The 15,080-nt window shown below is 40.3% G+C and overlaps 1 protein-coding gene across 1 annotated transcript in view; it reads left to right on the top strand.

Annotated features, from left to right (window-relative positions):
* LOC135218286 (uncharacterized) overlaps positions 1-15,080 on the top strand; it is a 71,913-nt gene that overhangs the window by 30,765 nt on the left and 26,068 nt on the right. The gene's annotated exons all lie outside the window — the stretch shown is intronic.

The following is a 15,080-nucleotide window of genomic DNA, read 5'->3' as shown; positions in this document are numbered from 1 at the left end:
AAAAATTCTGAGTGACTTAATAAGAGTTGTACTGTCACTATGGAGGAGTATGGAGTTCCGTTTGACGTGTGTGTGTGTGTAGAGAGAGAGAGAGGGTAATTGGTGATTGATGGTTAACGACTGAATTGGCTGTTGGTGAGTTCTGAGTTGTCTGCTGGTGCTGTTGGAGTTTAGAGTTCTGTGTTTTGAGCTAGTTTTAGGTCAGTCTTTGGTCAGAATTGGTGATGATAAGTAGTGTCGGCAGCGGTCTGTTAAGTCTTGAAGGAATTGAAAGTCAGTTGAGTTGTTATTGATTTGTTGTTTGTGTTGTTAATTTTGATGTTGTTTGCTTAGAGTTGTTGTGCCTGTGCTATTGGATTTGTTGTGCTTTTGAGTTCCTGAGGGTTGTTATTGATTTGTTGTTTGCTTAGAGTTGTTGTGCCTGTGCTATTGGATTTGTTGTGCTTTTGAGTTCCTGAGGGTTGTATGTGATTGTTATATTTGAGGCATGTTGTTGTTGTTGGGGTTGTTGTAGTTCCTTGGTGTGGTTGTGAGTTGTTGAGGGTTGTTACTGGTGAGCTGTTGCCCCTGTGCTTGCCTTTACAGCCTGAATTTTGGAAATCAATAAAAAAAACAATTGGTCGCATTAGTGTTGTTAGTGGGTGTGTGTGTTGTCCTTTTTGTGTTGGTGATTGTTTGTGCAGTGGTCTTTTGTTGTGGTTGTGTTTCTTGTTTGTTGTTGTGTTGTTGAGTTCCTTGTTGTTACTGTGTTGTTGAGTTGTGGTTGTGTTCCTTGTTTGTTGTTGTGTTGAGTTGTGGGGTTGTGGTTCTTGGGTGTTGTGCTGTTGAGTTGTGGGGTTGTGGTCCTTGGTTGTCTTTATTATTGTTGGTGTCTCAGTGACCTGGACCAGCGGACAGCACAGCATACCCTTGAGTGTCTGGTGTTGGGTGAGTACATGTGTTTCTTTTTTTATTCTGTGTCATGCTTGTATTCTGTAGTGTAAAGAGGAAAGTGTAACTGAGTGTGGGTTTGGCAGCCGGAGTGATTAAGTTTATGTGGGGGGAATTTGCCTGGTAATTTTTAAGCTTGTGATCCCACCACATTATTTTTTGGCGCCCGAACAGGGACTGTTGGTGCGGCAGTTGCAGGACGATTGGGGTAGTGAGATATGTGCTTGGTGGAGAAAGTGAGGATGGAAGGGTTGAAAGAGATAAGAGAAGCTGAAGGAGGAGTTACAGTTGGCGAGGTAAGCTAAAGAAAGATTGGAAATAGAGAATGATATGTTGAGGGTAGAGTGTGAGGAGCTGAAGAGCGAGTTAGAGGAAATGAGAGGAATGCTAAGGAGTGCAAAAGTGGAAATGAAAGAATAGGTGAAATGAGTGGAAGAAATGATGGTTGAGAAAATGGACAAAAAATTTCGGGTAATGATGAAAGCAGCGCAAGAGATGATTAAGGAATTTATGGGAGAGGGAACTGTAGGAGTTAGTCCTTCTGGGTCTTGTGACGAGCCAGGAGTGGTAAAGAAAGTGGAAGAGCGAGTGGATGAGAGTACGAGTGATGAAGGTGATTTGGTTGTGATAGGTAAGGGGAAGACACAGGATAAGGATAAACATGAGGACAAGAATAAGAGGAGGCTGAGGAAAAGAAGAAGACTAAGGGAAAGAATGTTAGTAAGGGTGATGGACAGGATGAAACTAGGACTGAATACATTGGGGAAAGGGCTGAGAGTGATTTAGATAGCGGTGAGTGGAAACAGGTAGGTAGAAAGAAGAAGGGTAAGAAGAGCATAGTCAAGAGTATGGAAGTTGACTCGCTGTATTCAGAAGAGGGAAAGAAGGGTCAGAATGGAAGTAGTGATAGAGAGGAGTGAGAGTGCCTGGAGTAGCATAGTCCGTGTATTAAGTCGGATGGAAGTCTGCGGATGTATGTGGATTATAGGAGGGTGAATGAAGTGACTGTGAAGGAGTGATTTGCGATGAATGTGGTGTCTGATTGTGTGTACAAGACGCATGGGATGAGAGTGTTTACCAAATTAGACCTGGTAAGGGGCTATTACCAGATGCCTCTTGAGGAGGGGAGCAGGACTGTTACTGCTTTTTCAAGTGGTAGTTGCCCCTATCAGTTTAAACGTTTAAGTTTTCAGTTGGCTAATGCGCCTGCTGCCTTTCAAAGGGCAATGAATGGGGTTTTGGCTGGGTTTGATAGAAGGAAGGTGACTCTGTTTATAGATGATATTTTGATTGCGAGTGAAACTGTTGAGGAGAATACGGAGCTGCTTGAGAAGGTGTTAGAGCAGTTGGAAGAGGTTGGAGTGAAAGTGAAGCTGGAGAAGTGTACGTGGTTGGCTAGGGAAGTGGAATTTCTCGGTCATAAGGTGAGTGCTAGTGGCGTAAGGAAGAGTGAAAAGATTGTGGAAAAGGTAAAGGAGTTTCCACGTCCCTGGACCATGTGCGAGTTAAAGGGTTTTTTGGGTTTGATTGAGTTTGGGAGGAAGTTTGTTAGCGATTGTTCGGGTATAGGGAAGCCGTTGACTGAATGGACAGGGAAGAAAAATTGTACTAAGCTAAGGTGGGATGAGCGAATGGTGGGAGCATTTGAGAGATTGAAAGAGGAGGCTGCTAGAGATGTCACCTTGGCTTTTCCAGAATATAGTGAGGATGCAAGTGAGTTTGAGCTGTATACTGATGCAAGCGAGGTTAGTATGGGAGGATGTTTAGCACAAATCCAAGAGGTGAATGGGGAGGAAAAGTTGAGAGTAATTTCATATGTAAGTAAAGCTTTTAATAAAGTGGAGCGGAAGTATTTGGTGGTTGAGAAGGAGCTTGCAGCAATAAGGTTTTGTGTGAAAGGGTTGAAAGTGTTTTTGTATGGGGTAAAATTTATCATCCAGACAGACCATCACCCAATCGTGTATATGATCAAGAAGCAGAGCGTGTATGTTAGGATCACGAGGACGATTGAAGATTTGAGTGAGTGAGTTTGATTATAGGTTAGAATATGTGTCAGGGAGTAAAAATGTGATTGCTGATGCAATGTCTAGGCTGCATGGTAGAGGGAACGGTGTTGTGAAGAGTGACTGGGGTCCAAATGTGGTGCATGAGGGTTTGGTTGTAAGAGAGAAGTTTGAAGGGGATGACAGTGTGTGTGTGTGAATGTTTGTTTTCAGCATTGAAAGACTTGGAAGGGAGAGGTCTGGTTGAAGAGGTAACCGGTAGTGCGAATGAGTTGTGAGTGAGGTTGATGAGTGAAGTGCAGAGGGAAGTGGCATATACTGAGGAACAAGGTGGGGAAGAGGAAATGTTGCCTAAATTGTTGTTAGCAGTAGCTAAGTTGTTTGGAATAAAAGTGTTTTTGTATTTTGGATGGGACAGACCGGTCGAGTATCGAGGAAGGATAAGTACAGGTAGTGAGCATGGGGTTTTGAGGATTCAGTGCAGGGAAAACAGTTGTAATTGGTTGGTTAGGAAAGGAGACTATGAGGGGGTTTTGAATCAGGAGTACAGAAGTGGGGAAGTAGCTGAGGATGAATGTGGTGAGGATGACTGATGTGGATAACCAGGTGGACGTGGTAGTGAATGTGTGTGTGCATGGGACACGAGGGAAAATGGTGGCGATGGTCAGAATAAATAATAGTGAATACTGTGGTTTGGTTGATACGGGGGCACAAGCTTCCTTGGTTAGTGGGTCAGTGGAGAGTGAACTGGAGAGATGCGATTGGGAAATGAAAAGGCAGTGCACAATTGTGAGGATACTTGGGTTGGGACAAGAAAGTGTTTTAGTGTGGGAAGAGGTGCAGTTAAAGGTTAGGTTAGGAGATTTGGAAGTTGTACATAACTTTATAATCATGGGAGAAAATGATATGCCAGCTTGTTTGATAGGGATGGATATTTTGAGAAAGCATTATGTAAGCATAGATATAGGAAATGGGATTCTTAGTAAGGTGGGTAGCACAATAGCTAGGGTTCAGGATGGTAGTGCATTTGTAGCGAACTTTGTGGGGGTGATTGATATTGCTAGAAGTGAGAATGATTTGTTGAGTGAGGAGATTGAGGAAATGCAAGATAAGTGCTTAGAGATAAGTATGTTGCGGCAGTGTGTCTTGGGGGGAGTACGTATGGAAGATTGCCACGTGAGTTGGGTGTGTATAAGAGGGTTGCTAAATGGTTTGTAGTTTGTAAAAGCATAGTGTACTTTTTGCATCAGGAAGGGGTGTATGACAGGGAAGTGTATGTGCCAGTGTTTTCTGTTGAGTCAGCAGTGAGTATGTGTTTGTTGGTGCATGATCAGTTTGGGCATATGGGGAAAAATAAGTTGTGGGAGTGTATGAGAGAGAGATTGTATGCGCCTCGGTTGAATAAGATTTGAGTGGATGTGGCTGCTGCGTGTGAAGACTGTCAGAGGGGAAGTATCAGTGTGTGCATGCGAGTCCGCCTGTGTTGCGATTGCAGATGAAAGAGCTGTTTGAAATGCTTGTGATTGATTGTGTTTTGTTGCCAAAGACTGTGAGGGGGGATGTGGGAATGAATGTGATGGTGGATCACGAGTAAATTTGCCTATGCGGTTCCCATCAAGGATAAGAGGAGTGAAACTGTTGCGCCGATGGTGGGGCAAGTGATGTTGCCTATGTGTGTGTAAGCCGGCAAAATTGTTGAGTGATAATGGTCTTGAGTTTGTGGGGTGGGAATTTGAAGAAATGTTGAAGGAATGGGGTATTGTCCATGTGTATTCTACTCCGTTTATGCCCAGTGCGAATGGTTTGGCAGAAAGGACTGTTAGAACGATGACCGAGATTTTGCGAATGATGAGTAAAGGCGACAATGATAGGGATATGTATGTAGGACGTGCTGTGTGGGTATATAAAATGCAGAGGAGTATAGGTATGTCTCCTTGTAAGTATGTGTTGAATTTTGAAAGGATTGCTAGGCCACGGTTGGGTCTGTCAGAGTGATCCAGACTTGTGGAAGAAAGCGAGTGAAAGGTTTGAAAGCTTTAGGATTGGAGATAAGGTGTTGAAAGAGGTGGTTGAGATGGGGAGAATGAATGTGAATAAGGTAAGGGAGAAATTTGAAGGGCCTTTTGAGATTTTGGAAGTGGGACTGAGTGGATTGAGTTGTGTTGGGGAGATTGCGAGTAGATGGGGGTGTGGATGAGGTTAGGGCACACGATAACCAGCTCCGTAAGTGGAGGGAAGTACCGCAGTATGTTCGGGAGAATGCGATGAGTGAGTGGTTGAGGGTGAATAAACATGAGCCGAGTGTCAGTGAGCAAATGGTTCTGGAAGATCGGCAGTTGGCGTTGGTTGAGTATGGAAGAAAGCGGAAAAAGGGAACGAAAGGGAGAAACGTGAACTGCATGATAGATGGGTTAGTGTTAGGGAAGAAATCCTGGATGAGGCATGTAATGCGGATGACTTTGGGGCGGTGGCCAGGGGCGAATGATACTTAAGTGTGTGTGGGTTTGAATTGTCAGGGTTTAATGAGATTTCAGCAGGTAGGGATTCGGGTAGTAAGGCCATGGTTGGCAGTATGAATGAGTCTCTCCGGGAGTTTGGCAGGAGTGTAAATGAGGTTAATGATTTGGTGGAAGAGTTACGAGAAGGGGTAGATGAGATAGTGAGTGGGATTTGGGAGGATGGTAGTGAGGGAGATAGTAGTAGGAGTCTGACTGGAAGTGGTCTGGGAAAAGTTGATGGTGGTGTAACCGAGTGTGTGTATGAGGGCCCCCAAACAAGATCCAGGGGGCCTGCGTCCGAGCATCCATGGGTGTTGCGGAAGGCTATTTAGTGTGGGTGTTGTGAGTGTAAGGAGACATTGTCAAATGTAACGGGTGAGGAAATATGGAGGAGTTATGGAGTTCCATTTGACAACGTCTGTGTGTGTGTGTGAGAGATAGATAGAGAGAGAGAGAGAGAGAGAGAGAGAGAGAGAGAGAAGAGAGAGAGAGAGAGAGAGAGGGTAATTGGTGGTTGGATGGTTAACGACTGAGTTGGCTGTTGGAGTTTAGAGTTCTGTGTTTTGAGTTAGTTTTTGGTCAGTCTTTGGTCAGAATTGGTGATGATAAGTAGTGTCGGCAGCAGTCTGTTAAGTCTTGAAGGAATTGAAAGTCAGTTGAGTTGTTATTGATTTGCTGTTTGTTTTGTTAAGTTTGATGTTGTTTGCTTAGAGTTGTTGTGCCTGTGCTATTGGATTTGTTGTGCTTTTGAGTTCCTGAGGGTTGTATGTGATTGTTATAGTTGAGGGTTGTTGTTGCTGAGGGCTGTTGTAGTTCCTTGGTATGGTTGTGAGTTGTTGAGGGTTGTTATTGGTGAGCTGTTGTGATTCCTTGGTGTTGTTAGTGGGTGTGAGTGTTGCCTTTTTGTGCGTTAGTGATAGTTTGTGCAGTGGTCTTTTGTTGTGGTTGGGTTCCTTGTTGTTGAGTTGCGGTTGTGTTCCTTATTTGTTGTTGTGGTCCTTGGGTGTTGTGTTGTTGGATTGTGGTTCTTGGTTGTCTTTGTTGTTGTTGGTGTCTCTGACCTCGACCAGCGGACAGCACAGCATAGCCTGGAGTATCTGGTGTTGGGGGAGTACTTGTGTTTCTTTTTTTGTTCTGTGTGTAGGTATAGTTCAATAATAATTGTCCTGCTTGTATTTTGTAATGTAAAGAGGAAAGTGTGACTGAGGGTTGGTTTGGCCACTGGAGTGATTAGGTTTATGTGGGGGGAACTTGCCTGGCAGTTTTTAAGCTTGTGATCCCGCCAAATCACTTGAATTTTGCTTTTAATCAGTCTTATGGATACATAATTATAATTTTATTCTTAGTCATTGCAAGTAACTTCTGTATCGTTTTCACATCAGGTTGAGTTTTCTATATAGTCCACCTGTATGCATGGTGCTTGCATACAGCATTTTGCCTTATGATTGTTTCACTGTCAGAGCAGCAGTTGTGTAAGTTTTTTTTTTTTTTTTTAGTACTAGTTTCAGTTTTTAAGTATACTAGTTTCGGTGTTTTAGCACTAGTTTTGGTCTTTAATAGTTTCTGTGTTTTAGTACTAGTTTCGGTCTTTAAGCATCAGTTTCGATGCTTTAGTACCTGAGATTGTTGTAATCTCATCTTTGTCTAATAGAAGGGTGATTTCGATGCTTTTTCTTTGTGTGTATATACAAGACTACGCTCAGGTAGTGCGTATTCAGACTGTTGCTTCGTCCGGCAAAATAATTCAGCCATTGGTGTCAGATTTGCAATATGTTGAGAAAGAAAGCATTAGGAAGACGACAACTTGAGGTGGTAATGCTATACTATGCTATAGGGATGTTTTCGCTGTTATAAATACCCATTCAGCTATAGTGCCTGTTCAAGGGCTGGGTAATGGTCGCTCATTGAAGGGGTAGACTAGTGGGTAAAAACAGTAGAGGCTCATTTAGCCACGTTGAAAACTGCAAGTCCAGATGTATACCTTTGCAAAAGATACAGTCCTTTATAGATTGCATAAAGGGAGATGGTTTAGGCCTAAATTCTATATTCTATCCCATTCCATTCTCGATGTAACACGTCAATATCGTCACAGAACTTGGTCAAGTCCCAAAACAAAACCGGGTTAGCAGCGCCAAAAGTAACGTGCGACGGGTGGGATGAGTAGACGGCGACGCCATGTTGACTGTTTTGAATGGTTGCGCCTTCCGGGTCGTGGTAGGTCTTCCGGGTCGAAGGGACTACTTACCTTGGCGGAGGGATTATGGGCCGGGCAAAAGGTGTTGCGGGGCCTGGCCAACTGAACTGCAAACTACGCCTTCTTTGTTCAGAAGAAACCATGCCAAGAACATGACAATGTAAAAATCGGCATTCCATAAGAGAAAGAAAGAAAAGACGACATGAAGATGAGGGTACTGACAGTCAGTGGTCTAGTGGGTGGGGCGTATTACGCTACCACTACCCAGCATCTACTACTACCACGTCCATCCACCTATCGTGCTGAACATATTCAGGAAGATACTTTAGAAGAGGAAATTGTTCATCAGCACTTTTTACAAGAGAAATTGTTAAAAGAATTGGAGAAAGAAGAAGCATAAAATATTAATCACAGATAAAGCAAATGATATAACATATCAAATATGCCATAAAAACCTCAAACAGTGTGACACCAAGCAAATAAATGGGCAGACAAGCAAAAAATATTGTCATAAAACTTTGGAGGCCGACATCTCAAAACTAAACTTATCTACCTTCAAATGGAACTAAAAACCAAATGAAAGCTAAATAAATTGTCTACAAAACTATAGAGTTTTTTTTTTTTTTTGTCCCCCAAAAATTTTCGGATACATTTTTCCAAGAAATCAATCCAAGATTTTTCGAAAATCAAAAAATATTTGTAAAAGATGAATTGAAAGAAATTGGGAAAAACAAACTCTATTACTTTATTCTAATATATAATATCTGCCTACCACGTAAATTTCAGATCTAGGTTCCAATAGTTACCCAAGCTTTTCATTTAGACTTTTTTTTTTTTTTTGTGGGGGTGGGGGGGAGGCAGGGGCACCAGCAAATGGGGCAGAGCGAAAGAAGTTAAATATGAATACAGACCTTTTCACTATACATAAACTAAACCATCCCCAAAATTTCAAAGTGGTTCATTAAAAAAAACTGGAGTTATTAATAGAAAAAGGTTTTCAAACACTCCCCTTAACCCTTAGCAGTCTTGGGGCGGCTGGGAGCAGCAATCCATCCATCTGATACTAGGTACTGAGGGCTGCTCACAGCAGCCCAATCCAAAGCCATATATATCTCTGTAATAACTTGATATAGCGTCCCCTAAACTTGACCAATCCAAAGACTGTTTTCTATACTTGATATCTATATATTAAAGAAAACCTAATTCCCCAAATTCAGTCCATAATCTGCCTCCAAAAATAATTTTCAAAACTACGCCAAAAACTCTGCTTCTTTCTGGCGGGACTACCTCATTTCTCCCGCGAGTTTCCCAGGTGAAAGTCGCCTCTTGCTACTTCTAACTGGCGCCATTTCCTCACGTGTTTGTAACGCTGTCACCAAGTCGCACTACATCCCTAAATTTGATTTGATTTGATGAGTAACTGGTGCTCTTCCCTCAGATCAAATATACAATTTTCTGACTGAGGAACAACATTTTCACTGTAATTCATATCTCTAAAAGGAAAACAGTCAGTCATCATCCGACCTTTCGCTGCGTTCAGTCACGTGATGAAGCAACGCCATCTTGAATTGAGAAGGCCTGAGAGAACCAAGTATGAGTCATCACCAGATGTCCTAGTCTGGCCATGCGTTTCCATTCACAACTTTGTATTTTTGGTGGTATTTATCAGTTATTTACAGAATGTATCATTTTTGTGTAAGTTACTTATGTTTTACAGTCTTTTGCATCATCAGTATCCTCTGGACCTGGTTAATATGATTAAATATAAAGGGAAATCAGTGCAGAAACAGTAATGAGAACAAAAAAGTTTTTTCACAGAAATGAGTATATAATACATTTTTATACTTAGAAAGGAGGACATGAGCACAAAAATGGTGACAAAATATGCCTTTCTCTTTAGGAAAAGGTATAAGAGCTATATACAAAATAATTTTCACTATAATTTACAGCAATTGTTCTTCAGAATCTTATTTCTTCAGTATATTCAGCTTTCTCTTTATTGTTACATTTTTGCAATTTTGAATGTTTCCATTACTTTTCTTACAATAATTGTTTAGTAGGGCATTGGAGGAAGCAAACATCAGCATTTTTTAAAAATTTGTCTATGCTATGCCCAGCATCACAATCATTTAGAGGTAAGAAGGCATCATTATCAGAAAGGACAGTGAGTAAAATGTCCGTGGCCAAATTCCTTTGATACATTGATTTGATCAAATCAGGACACTGTGACAGTTTATCAATGGTTATATAGTTAAACAGAATTGCGTTTACTACAGATTCATGCGGATAAAGAAGCCTTCCTCTGCTTATACCCTGAATGTAACTGTTATTGTCTGGTAAGCTATCTCTTGTTTCTTGGCAAGTAAGAACGTCTTTACAGGAGCTACACTTGAATTTTTTCACAACAGCATACACACAATAGCCAGGAAGGTATCTTATAACCAGGAAAAGATCCATACATTTATCAGTATCATCTTGACTGATTTCAATAAAAAAAAAAAAAAAAAAAAAAATCGTTATTTCCGGACTCCTGATTATTCACGCACTCCCAGTTCGTTTCTTCGAAGATCTTCAGTTCGATATTTTTATTATTAAAAGTTATTCTGATAACAGACATTAACCTCGGTTTCTTTCACACTCGAACACTTGTCATAAGGAAATGTTGTAATTGCTGCCTGCAAGTCGACGATATTTACCAAATCTATTTTCGAGTTGATCGGTTCGAAATTTATCAGGCAAGACATATTTAATTTTTAATTTTTCTACACAGTATTTTGTTATTTCTATCATTGCACTAGTTGTGTGTTTTAAGGCAGTGAATGTTTCCCTACTCAGCTTTCCACCAGTTTTAGTAATGTTATTCCAGAGATCTAAACAGAAATGGAATTTCTGTAGGAAAATATACTTCTCGTCATTTACATTATATGTTAGTGGAGTAGCATATTTATTGTGAAGCCGAGTACCTTGACGTGGATGCTTTACATTCATTATGGTCCATGTGGCTGCAGGCTACTTTCCAATGGTAGCTGGTGTGTGCTTCTTCTCATGGAGTTTGCCCCTCCCTCTTTAGCTAGGATATCATACAAATAAAAAGGCCCTGTCTTCATTTACGGGGCTTTATTACATCTATAAGTTTCATACTGCTGGTACACTCATAGCCCGTGAAAACTGAAAGGGCAACAAAGTAAAACATCACTAAAAACGCAGTGGGCTCTAAAGTAAAAGTTTACTCAGGCTAACTAGGTAGGCTAGGCCTAAGTCAATTATGTAAACTGTATTTATTTATTCATTTCCTAACTTATTACCTAGGCTAGGCCACTTGTATACTATAATAGTACCCCTAAAAACAAATGCAGAATAGCCTACATATACAAAATAAAATGTAGTTCACTTCACTTAGCCTAATGGAACAGGCACAGCGACATGGTAGGTAGCCTGGGCTACTACACTTACCTATATCTTATTCATGTGATTCAAAATAATTACAAAACAATATTATTCTCGCCTTTAGGCCTTATTAATAAGCACACATACTCAAAAAGACTCGTCCATGAGCTACTAAACACACAATATCGAGTGCATGCTGCATGCACAATTACATTTGTGCTCAGAGAAGTAGGAGGGTTAAAGAAAAAGCGCAAAATCGTTTGGCGATCTTCTATAACTTGTACATAGGTTTCTACCCACTACCTTAGTAGTCTTTGTAAAGGCATATCTTTCCTTTTATTTGTTTGTGTGTGTGAGTCTGTGACACTTACAGTCAACCAAAGATAAATGACTTTAATATAATTAGCTCTATCTTCAGAATTTGGCAGTGTTCTTTTCCCGTTGTCAAGTGCTTCTATGACGTAATCATTGAAAATTTGTAGGGCAAGGCCGACGTTTTGCCTTTCTAGACTCGGTGGAATTAATGCCTTTGATGTAAGTTTGCATGCATATCTGCGGAGAGAATCTGCCTCTAAATTGTGTAATTTATGCAAAGTGGCAAATGGAGCAGTACATATTTTGGGTGCAATATGGAGATCGGAGTTGCCAACTAGTAATGTCTCATTAGATGTCCTCAGAAAAATTACCCACAGCAATGCAAATTAAAAACAAATGGTTGAACAGTTTACAAAATATGAAAGTTGCAAGTACTGAGTTTTCATTTTAAAGTCATCAGCAATGACTGATAATGTATTCTATAATCATTTGTGTTAATAAACTGTTGTTTCTCATCATTTCTTCTGCGCCGATTTTCCACCATTATGCAGTATATTTAATCATATTAACCAGGTTTAGAGGATTATGATGTTGTTAAAGACTGTGAAATGTAATTATCTAACATGGCAATTAGATACTCTAGATAAAAAGTAATACATAACACCAAAAATACAGAACTGGGAATGGTAACTCGTGGCCAGGATAAGACGACTGGTGATGACTTATCGCTGTGTTTTGAGTGATCTGTCAATTCAAGATGGCGATGGATGAAGTCGAGAACACCTTCTTTCCGGAAATCAGAGTGAGGCCAGTTAGTAAATTACCAAAGAATTATTTCTAATTTTACAGAAATAAATCCTTTATGAAGGCTAACACACATATATATAGTAATGTTTTTCAATTTGAAATAAAAATGCAGAAAAATAGAAAATTACTGAGAGAACCATAAAATATAACTTTGAGACAATCCTGATGATATGGCAAAATGTGTGTAAATATGACAGAGAGAGAGAGAGAGAGACAGAGACAGACAGACAGACAGACAGACAGAGACAGGACAGACAGAAGAAAGAAGCTGGGGGGGGGGGGGCGGGGTTAAAGATGTCCATCTGTGAAGATTATGCACGCACATATATACACGCATATTATGTATATATATATATATATATATATATATATATATATATATATATAATATTCATTTATTTATTTTATTTATTTACGCATGTATGTATGTTTATGTGGTGTATGTATGTGTGTGTATGCATCAAGTGTGTATGTCTACGCACTCGACATGTAGGGCAAGATTATGGGAAAATTAGTAAGGTTACATGGGTCGAAAGTTCGTCAACAGCAGTGCTTTGCTTTCCCCAGGACCCACTGGCTTTCCCTAATACCTACTTCTATGTTTATCGGTCTTCTTGAAGGGTTCACACACTGACTAATTATATATGAGCAACTGGAACTTGTCATGTATAAGTAAATATGTTTCATTAATAACGTGTGTACAGGTACGTTATATTTACAAATTACAAGAAAATCATATAATTAAGTACTTATTATAAAATATGTGGGTTAAAGATGTATAAAATCAGTGTATCTATTGGTAAATGTCTCATGTCCATCTTCAACACGTAGAGAATTTCATAAGTAATACAGGCGGAGACATTTCTGACCATATCAGGAACACACACACACACACATATATATATATATATATATATATATATCTATATATATATATATATATAAATATATGTATATACACACACACACATATCTATATATATATATATATATATATATATATATATATATATATATATATATATATATATATCAGACTTTTCTAAGTTTTTGTCCACATAATCTGACATCGAATACCTTGATGAAAATTGCTGTTTTTATAATAATGAAGTTATTATGGACAAGGGAAGCAACGTCTCATCCGATTCCTGTCTCTTGACGAAAATGAAAGTGTCATCCAGAGACGAGATGCACACTCCTCTTCATTTTTATTTATTTTATTTTTACCATCGAATTATTTTAATTTATTGCCAACTAGAGGGAATGATTTTTATTTTATTTTCGTAATTTATAAGACATAACCGAAAGAAACGTATACAACATAAAACGACACACAAAGGTCTGGAAATAATACTGCTATACTTTATTAATGACTCGTCAAAATGAATAGCTGAAAATTTTTCTACTCTGATGCGGCATTCAATACATTTCGCCCAGTCTCTCTCTCTCTATGCCTAAAGATACCTACATACGCAAAAGAACACACAAAAACACACATTTATATATATATATATATATATATATATATTATATATATATATATATATATATATATATATATATATACAGTGGTACCTCGAGATACGAAAGGCTCTTACTTACTCGAGATACGAAAGCCATGCGAAAAATTTAACGGCTCTACGTACGAAAAGTTTTCAAGATACGAAAGGTTTCTGAAAGTCTGAGATTCGCCCGGATAACAATTTTGAAACTCGCGCCGCGCGCCGCCATCTTAGTACTAGTAGACTCACCACCATCCTCCTGCTCTCCCATTGGTTCCTGATGCTAGTCACCACCATGAAATCCTTCTCTCCTATTGGACAGCATCCCTCCCATCATGCATCTTATACGTATACGTGGTGGCGTACCTATCTCGGCCTCTTCGTACCAACATCTTTATCGTACGCACACGGCGTTCGTTCAGTCCAACGATTTCGTTTAGTAACGTAAATTCGTTAGTGATTTCGTTGCAGTACTATTATCGTGTTGTGCGAAAACTTTATTGTGTTACTTATACGTAAATTACGTACAAGATAACGTAGTCATGGGTCCCAAGAAAGTTGAAATTCACGGAAAGAAGCGCATGCTCTCTTTGGAGACAAAGATGGAGATCATCAAGAAGTACGAAGCTGGTATGCAATTGAGTGTGATCGCAAAGGAATACGGCCGTAATCCGTCGACAATAGGCACCATCCTTAAACAGAAGGATGCCATCAAAGCAGCTACACCGTCGAAGGGCATCACTATTTTGTCCTGCAAGAGGAGCCATGTGCACGATGAGATGGAACGGCTGCTCCTCGTCTGGATAAAAGACAAAGAAATCGCTGGCGATACGGTAACGGAGACAGCAATCGCCCACAAGGCCAGCATGCTATTTCGGGGCGATTTTTGTGATTGCGCAGGCGGAAGACGACGGAGGGGAAGGGACTTCAACGCAAACCCCAGAGTTCAAGGCTTCGCATGGCTGGTTCGAGAAATTCCGTAAACGGACTGGCATCCATTCGGTGGTGCGTCATGGGGAGGCTGCCAGCTCGGACACGAAAGCGGCCGAAGCATTTAAGAAAACTTTCGACGAGATGATGACTAAGGAAGGCTACAGTTTTCAGCAAGTCTTCAATTGTGATGAGACTGGCCTTTTTTGGAAAAAAATGCCTGGTCGGACGTACATCACGGAGGAAGAGAAGAAGCTACCCGGGCATAAGCCTATGAAAGACAGGCTTACGCTCGCACTTTGTTCAAACGCTAGTGGGGATTGCAAGGTGAAGAACCTACTGGTGTATCATTCCGAGACTCCTCGAGCCTTCAAGGCCCACAAAGTGCTGAAGGAGAAGCTTCCGGTGATGTGGAGGGCTAATGCAAAAGCCTGGGTAACGAGGCTTTTGTTCACGGAGTGGGTAAATCTGTGTTTCGGCCCGACAGTGAAGAAATTTTTGGAAGAGAAGCGCC

This window comes from Macrobrachium nipponense, chromosome 9 (assembly GCF_015104395.2).
Source record: "Macrobrachium nipponense isolate FS-2020 chromosome 9, ASM1510439v2, whole genome shotgun sequence".
NCBI lineage: Eukaryota > Metazoa > Arthropoda > Malacostraca > Decapoda > Palaemonidae > Macrobrachium > Macrobrachium nipponense.
The sequence above is the reverse complement of the archived record's forward strand: the minus strand, read 5'-3'. Positions and strand labels throughout refer to the sequence as shown.